The sequence below is a fragment of the Symphalangus syndactylus genome, chromosome Y (assembly GCF_028878055.3).
Source record: "Symphalangus syndactylus isolate Jambi chromosome Y, NHGRI_mSymSyn1-v2.1_pri, whole genome shotgun sequence".
In the NCBI taxonomy this organism is placed as follows: domain Eukaryota; kingdom Metazoa; phylum Chordata; class Mammalia; order Primates; family Hylobatidae; genus Symphalangus; species Symphalangus syndactylus.
This window is the reverse complement of record NC_072448.2, coordinates 19384099-19393074: the sequence shown is the minus strand read 5'-3', so window position 1 is coordinate 19393074 and position 8976 is coordinate 19384099. Positions and strand designations below refer to the sequence as shown.

At 38.1% G+C, this 8976-nt stretch overlaps 1 pseudogene; it reads left to right on the top strand.

The window, feature by feature from the left end:
- Positions 1–4299: 4299 nt before the first annotated feature.
- On the top strand, positions 4300–6508 carry LOC129476712 (ras-related protein Rab-9A-like; annotated as a pseudogene).
- Positions 6509–8976: the final 2468 nt, after the last annotated feature.

Below are 8976 nucleotides of genomic sequence, written 5' to 3'. Positions count from 1 at the left end.
CAGCATCAAAAGATGAGACCATAAATTTACATATATGCCATCTATTCTCAAAGAAGTGTTATGTACATAGGAAATACAGTGAAATTGGTGTGAAGTTTCAATTCTGACAGCTGACATTTATCAAACTTTGGCTCAAAGGTAGTGTGATTCGTCTCATGACTGACTTTTTAAATTAGCTTTCTCTCCCAAGTCCGTGTTCCATTAATTTCCTCAGCCAATAAGAAAATATTTTTCAATAATGCTAAAATTATCTCAATTTGTTGACCCTACTACTAAAGAATCTGGATTCAGATTCATTGACAAGCATTCCAGAAGCACTTTTATAGTAAGTTTTATTTCAACAAAATACTGGTCCAGTTTTTATTATCCTCAAGAATTAAATATCAGCTCTGCCTTAAGGAGTATTTGGTATATACATTTTTCAGAATTTGTATCATAACCAGAGACCCAAATATCTTTCATAGGATTTTGTTCTATATATTTTTTTAAATTAAGAATTGTTACCTTACTAAAATGACCACCTTTTTAAATCATTTTTCAGTGGTCTGAGTAAACGGTTTCATATAATTACATGAAACCTAATTGAAAGTTGGCCACAGACATCTAAACTCCTACTGTTATAGACTTGAAGATGTAGATAATTTAAATTAGGGTTGGCATTTCCTTTTTTCTTACCTATATCTTAATTTCTTGGAATAATAAAGTTTGATGTTCCACAAGAAAACTACCTGAGTTTAAGTCATTTTCAAAAGAAGTGTTCCAGACACAATACACTGCAAATCACATTTCTTAATTTATGTTAACATCAACAAAAAATTTAAGTAAATTATTTATTTACATTGTCACTAAATTTCTTTACTTTATTTTAACAAAAACATACATATGTGCAAAGTTTCTCATAGATGTCATTTTTAAACCTGCCAAGCAAAACCACCAACTAGGATCCCTTAAGGATATGGATTCCTTTTCCAAGTTCTAGAAATTCTGATTTCTAGAAGGATAGGTGTAGGATATGACCTGGAAGCCAGTACTTTTCAAAAAGCAACATTAAGAGATAACATCGACTGGGCACGGTGACTCAAGTCTGTAATCACAGCACTTTGGGAGACCGAGGTGTGCAGATCACAAACTCAGGAGATCGAGACCATCTTGGCCAACATGGTAAAACACCGTCTCTAGTAAAGTATGAATACACACACCACACACACACACACAGACACACACAGACACACAGACACACACACGCATATATATATATGTATATATATATGGTATATACATTTATGTATATACCATATATATACACATATGGTATATACATATATATGTGTATATATATGGTGTGTATATATATATACACACACGCATATATATATATATATACACCATATATATATGGTGTATATATATATATATATGTTAGCCAGGCATGGTGGTACACCTGTAGTCCCAGCTTCTAGGGAGGCTCAGGCTGAGGAATCGCTTGAACACAGGAGGCGGGGGTTGCAGTGAGCCAAGATCATGCACTTCACATGTTATAAATTGATTAAAATGTGCTTCTCATTTAATATTTTAAAATAAAAACATCATTGATATAAAATTATGAAAATGTGTTCTCCAAACTGTCACATGTTACAAACAAGAAAATATATTTCAGTAAATATAATCCCTATGCTCTGAATCTTTTCTTCTCAGGAGATCAAATACTCCTCTTAGTAACTGATCACTCTCAAGTTGTTATATTTCTGTGAAAAATAAGTATTCATTGGTGTAGTAGAATCAAGATTACAAGACAGCTTCTATTTGAATATAAAGAATCCTGTTCTTATAAAGAGCAAACATCTCTCAAAGAAAATTATTAAATACCATCCTCTTTGAGAGAGAAAATAAAGAGCTATCATAGATTTTATCATAGATTTTGTATGCTGCCATAATTAAAACAAAAACAACAACAACACTTCCACAACTTGAATAGAATAATTTAAGCCATTTAGTTATTTATATTATCACTAATTTTAATTTTATGTTACAGTTTTTTACTAAAGTACATTTCAATTTAACCATTTATAACGTAAATTTAAAAATATATAACCCTTAGGGATTTCCTAAATAACTGTGAATATTTGATACACAAAATAATTTAATCTTGTTTTTCTAGAGGGCTGAGAAATCACTATTCATTGCCATAAAATAATTTTTAAAACTCACCGGTGTTATAATGCATGTAAGAATGCATTTGTGTATCGCAAATAGATCAAAGAGTCATGTAAATTTGCTGATTTGAATTTGCAGACAACAGAATTTACTTCTAATTATATTATTACTCCAAAAACAAAAACAAAACTAATAGCTGTGCAATTCCCTGACTAGCAAGTGATAGAGAGGAGCAAACACCACCACTTTAACTTCCAGCTCTTTTTAGCCTCATGCATTTCAAGAAGATCATTTCTCTTCTAACTACAAATAAGTATGTTCCTTTCCCTTCAGGTGCACTAAGATAGGGAAGCTAGAAGCAGACAAGGGGGCTATGCCTGCAACTCCAGAAAGATTTATGAAAACAGATGTACGACTCTGTCTGTTGGATAACCACAACAAAGAGACACAGAGGCAGTCCAAGCCTCTGATAAATTCTCATGGGGAATCTTGAAAAACTCTTAGTCTGTTAACAGAGTGTGGCTCTGGCTTAACCTGGCCAGCCACCCCTCTCACGTTGACTCAAAATAAACCTGTCCCTGTTGACTGTCAAGCTCCCCTTCAGGGTTCTCTTCTCTGTATTCAATTCTTACATTTGGTGCTGAAACCCAGGACCAGTGTTGGAGGTAGAGGCCCGCGTGGATCCTAGGACATTGTGGGCAGTGGCAGCTTATCCTAAGTTAACTCCTGAATCCTGAGAGTCTCTGGCCACCTGCCCCATCTTTTCTCTTATTTTACTCTTGAAGCGATTTGTGTGAGAAGGACAACTGAGCTGAAGGGAACTGCAAGTCTCCGGCCAGGGCTCTAAAGCCCTCAAGTCTCAGGAATCCACCTGTGACCACCAGCAATAGGCATTTCACTTCCTAAAGCTGGCTCCCTCTTTTCTCTCTCTCCCTGGCTCTCTCTCTCTCTCTCTCTCTCTCTCTCTCTCATTGTCTTGCTCTCTCTTCCTCATGTGGCTCCAGTCTGAGAGAGTCCCTTTGCCAATTCCAACTGGAACATCCAATATACAACATTAATTCAGCCATCTGGTAAGATCTCCCTTTTCCTGGCTTTCTCCTGGTACTGGAGAAAGTCTGGCCTGCTGTCCAGTTCCTCAAAGGACCAATAGGACTACGCTAGAGGACACCTTAGGGACACGCAGTGCTTCCTCAGCCTAACTGTCCTGTTTCAGAAAGAGGATTCAAGGTCTCTGTCTATTGTCTGGAAACATCAAGAACCAAACAGATGCTTTTCAAAATACCTTTATAGCAAATCCAGCTTCCTAGAAACGCTAATTATTAAGTATGTGAATGTACAAATATATCATTCACTTGTACCCGTGGGAAAGGTTTAGTGTTACTGCCATTTACAGGAAAAACAGACAAAAAAAATTAACAGGTTTTACCTTAAAAGTTGAAAATTGCTAAAAGTTACATTATAATATGGAATTGAAAGTGCTAAATACAAATTTTCTTGCAAGGTGTATAAAAACAGTAAAAAGTTAAAAGTTGCAAGAAGACATAAAAATGTACATTTTGATTAAAAATTATAAAATTGGTGTGGACAGAAACTGAGCTAGCTTGAAGAGATTTTTCTTTTCTTCATGCCCCAGTGGCACCTGAAACGCCAGAAAGACAGAACCGTTCACTCCCTTGAAAGGGGGATGAAGCGAGGGAGCCAAGTTGTCTAGCTCAGTGGATGTCACCCCTATGGAGCCCAGCAAACTAAAATCCACTGTCTTGAAATTCTCGCTGCCAGTGCAGTAGTCTAAAGTCAACCTGGGTGCTTGAGATTGGTGAGGAAAGGGGCGCCCACCAATACTGAGGCTTGAGTAGGTGGTTTTCCCTTCACAGTGTAAACAAAGCCACTGGGAAGTCACCGCAGCTCAGCAAAGCTGCTGTAGCCAGCCTGCTTCCCTAGATTCCTCGTCTCCGATCAGGGCATCTCTGAAAGAATGGCAGCAGCCGCAGTTAGGGGCTTATAGATAAAACTTCCTTCTCCCTGAAACAGCGCACCTGGGGGAAAGGGTGGCTGTAGGCGCAGCTTCAGCAGACTTAAACCTTCCTGCCTGATGGCCCTGAAGATAGCTGCACATCTCCAACAGACTGCCTCCTCAAGGGGCCCATGAATCCCATGCCTCTGGATTGGGACACTCCTCCCCCCAGGGATCGACAGATAGCTCGTACAGGAGTGTTCTGGCTCGGACTTGGTGGGTGCCCTTCTGGGATGAAGCTTTCAGAGAAAGTAACAGGCAGCAATCTTTGCTTTTCTGCATCCTCTGATAGTGATACACAGGCAACAACCATCAGAAGTGGACCTCCAGCAAAGCCCAGCACACCTGCAGCAGAAAGACCTGACTGTTAAAAGGAAAACTAATAACAGAATTGCATAGTATCAGCATTCAACATCAAAGACCAAAGGTATGTAAATGTACAAAGATGAAAAAATAAAAGCGCAAAAACCTGAAAATTCCGAAAATGAGAACACCTCTTCTTTCCCGAAACATCACTACTCCTCACCAGCAAGAAAACAAAACTAAATAGAGAATGAGTTTGAGGAATTGACAGAAGTAGGCTTCAGAAGGTGGGTAATAACAAACTCTTCTGAGATAAAGGAGACTATTCTAACCCAACGCCAGGAAGCTAAGAACCCCAAAATATGTCGGGGGAATTACTAATTGGAATAACCAGTGTAGAGAAAAATATAAATAACATAATGGAGCTGAAAAACAGCACAAAGACTGCATGAAGCATACACAAGTATTAATAGCCAAATTGATTAAGTGGAAGAAAGGATATCAGAGATTGAAGATTAACTTAATGAAATAAAGCATGAAGAAAAGGTTAGAGAAAAAGGAATAAAAAGGAACAAAGTCTCCAAGAAATATGAAACTATGTGAAAAGACTAAACCTACTTTGTTTGTTTGTTTGTTTGTCTGTCTGTCATGGGGTCTTGCTCTGTCGGCCAAGCTGGAGTGCAGGGGTGTCTCAACTCACTGCAACCTCCTCTTCCCAGGTTCAAGGGATTCCCCTGCCTCAGCCTCCTGTAGCTGGGTTTACAGGCTCACGCCACCACACCTGGCTAATTTTTGTATTTTTAGTAGAAACGGGGCTTCAGCATGTTTTTCAGTTTGGTCTCCAACTCCTGATATCATGATCCGCCCATCTCGGCCTCCCAAAGTGCTGGGATTACAGGCGTGAATAAACATGAGCAGCTTAAACTTGGCTCTTCTTTTTGGCCTGGATATAACTGTAAAGTTTTCTGCTCTCACAACACTAACCTCCATAACATTTGTCATAAACATACTCCCTAAACTATAAATCTTGCTCTATCAGAAACATACAAACTTTGGTGTCTTATCCATCTTTAACCAAATTGTAGTGGAGCTTACTATGAGCAGAGAGGGGCTTATGATAGATTCACTGTTCACAACAATAGGTTTGATTTTGCATTTGGGCTAAAGTGCCAGCTTCACAGTCGACTGTGTCCTGAGAAAGGGGAAGAGTGAGCCCTTTTTAGTTGTTTTAGAGAGTCATGGTAGTATAGTAGCTCACACATGGCTACATGCTCAGTAAACAACAAGTCTTATTATTAGTTATTTCCTGGTGCTATGTGTTTTATTTCACCTACATGCTGATATTCATAGACCCATATAGAAGAATAGGTAGGTGAAAAGGAATGTTACGGTGCCTTTTTATTTTCCAGGGTTCTTGAAGCTCTTGAGATGAACAGTGGCAGGAAATTCATCACTTTTTAAAGTAATTCTATTTGGAGATGGTGGGTTTTGGGAGGAGTTCACTTATGAATACATAGGTAACTAATAAGTTTGATACTCAGCTGTTCCATGCAATAAATGAGGACATTTTAAATAAGATTTGAAAGGGATGGACATTTTGTTACCATGCAGATGTGTGACGTGGCAGGTCAGGAGAGATTGTGAAGCCTGAGGACGCCATTTTACAGAGGTTCTGACAGTTGTCTACTTACTTTTAGTGTCAACGATTCACAAAGCTTCCAGAACTTAAGTAACTGGAGGAAAGAGTTCATCTATTACGCTGATGTGGAAGAACCTGAGAGCTTTCCTTTTGTGATTCTGGATTCCAGACTGACATAAGTGAATGGCAGGTGTTTATAGAAGAAGTAAAGCTTATGCAGGGAGAACAGTGGCTATACTTACTTTGTAACAAGTGCAAAAGATGCCACAAATGCAGCAGCAGCCTTTGAGGAGGAGGTTGAAAAAATTCTTGTGACTGAGGATACATCAGATCACTTGAGGCACAAAGGCATCATCAACATTCACCGAAAGCCCAAGCCTAACTCATTTTGCTGTTGAGTGTTAGAGATAAGACAGATGCACTCTAACCAACTCACACATATACACAAAATTAGCATGGACATGGAGAAGAGAACTAGTGTTTGTAGCAGCGTATTACTAATAAATCCCAATGAGTATATATTACTGTGTCATTACTGGGTGGGAGATGGACACATCCACTCATGCAGGAATATATTTTCTCAATAGTGGCACCTTACATTTACAAATTGTAATGGTTTTCTGAAAACGTTTCTTTGATTTACATATGTAAATTAGAGAGCTAATAAATGAGATGACCAAGACTTTAATAATAATTAAAATAAGAAACTTGACTAGAATTTATACTTGGATTTCTTTCCTGGAAAAATGGAAAACTACTTTTTATATGTATATGATTTTTACACAATTAGCATTGTATTCTTGGTGAAAGAAAATGATTTCACCAATGTTAGATATGAAAAATTAGAATCTAATGTATTTGCAATGCATTCTTATTTAATTTGCTTCCTTATTCTTTTTGAAATGAATTAACCTTTTTTAATTTTCATTCTACATATCATTAGAATTACTCTCACTAGTAATTACTCATCATTTGTGTGCCCCTAATGAACTTCTACCACAATAGATCATGTTTCACAGCCCCAGGAGGATGGAGGGCCAACAGCAGTACAAGAGTTGCTTCATACAGTCTGTCACACATCCAGCGAAATTCTAGCTGTCCACAAATAAAAAGCCTTTCCATAGACAGAGTTCAGTTTTCAGAAAAGGGCTAACTACTGAACTTGGAGAAAAGACAAATCTGCATTTGATAACTGATTTAACAATTATAACATGTGTGCGGAGGATACAAACTGACAATTCCACTAATGGGATAGTTAATGTTTGTGTAACATTCTTGACCCTTGCAGAAAGTCTTCTAGTTCAAGTTAATCCATTCTTTTTTAACACAAGACACAAGCTAATTTTATCACTTTCAGAGGAAACACTAAGAAGGATTGTACTTTGTCAGAGGGCAAATAAAGACATCTTTTTTAGGCCATGTATTTACTTAGTGTCTTCTCTATTACTGAACATTGTTTAGTGAATTGCTCTCAAGGTTTTTTGTGTTTGTTTCAAAAAAAATCCTTGCTGCAATGATCAGACTTGATAAAGCAAATTGTGGCCTCTTGTGGACGTTCATATTCTGTGCCCTTGGGGATAATCTGATTCTATGGAAGCTAACCGAAGCTTGGACTGAACGTGGATGAGACCCACAACTGGGGAGTGATGGGGATATCAAAGGACATATGGGTAAGGGGAGGTGGCTGTCATATACGGAGCGGAGTTTTGAAAAATTACCTCAAAACATTTCTCCTTGTGGCCTCACCCAATATTGTCATCTGGAAACATTTGATAAAAAATGCAATAGAAAACCGTATGAGAACAAAATAGGTGGCGAGTGTGCAACAGGAGAAGTGAGAAGCAGCTGCAGAGCCACCTTGAACAGAAGAACCATAGATGATGCTCCATAGTTTGAAGGAAGGGTGGTTCCCAGTGGTACAGAAGTTACCTCATACAGTCTGTCATATATACAGCAAGATTCAAGCTATGAATAGAAAGCTTTTCCATAGAGAGAGTTCAGTTTGTAGAAAAAGGCTAGCTACAGAACTTGAAGATAGACAAACGTGCATTTAATAACATGTAATAATTACAACGTGCTGAGTAGAGGATACAAAATTATAATTCCATTCTAATCAAATAAATATTTTTATTAACTTTCATTCTGGGGGAAAGTTTCCTAGTTGAAGATAAAACATTGCTACTGTTTCTTGTCTTAGAAAAAAATTATTCACTTCTCTGTACAAGCCTAAGTTTTGACTTCTATATTATGACAACACCATGTAAGTTTTCTCACAATAAACATGTCACGTAGGCTAGTAAAATGATAGGTAGAGAAATGCACCAGTTTGGTGTCCAGTGAAAGGTGGTGTCTGGACAGTCTGTGCTTTCTGGAACTCTGGACTAACAACCAGGAAGTGTTGAAGTGACAGAAAAGTTAAAGACCACAAGCACAGCATGGGAAAAACAGAGATTGAGAGTATCTATGTCCATGCCAAAGGATGTATCCCAGGAAGTTTCCAGCTATGACAAGAGGATGAAACTCCATATGCACATTTCTTCTGGATCACTTCTGGAGCACTAAAGCAGATAAGAAACTTAGTACTAACATATATGTGGTAAGGACAGCCTGATTTTAAGACTGATTTCATTTCATTTCTGTTATATGAAAGAGCCTTCAAGGGACATCACCTACCAGATCCAAGCTTTACCAGAGTATCTTTCCTCATGATCAGCTCCTATCTATCAGCTGACCATTCTACCCAGGTGCCCCAGTGCTCTTCTTCACACCCTCACACCTGCAATACTTTTCTCTGCAGCCGACATTGGAGGTCACACTTAATGCTCCACCTTCCTTCCACCTCCCTCAACGAATTGGTCACACATGA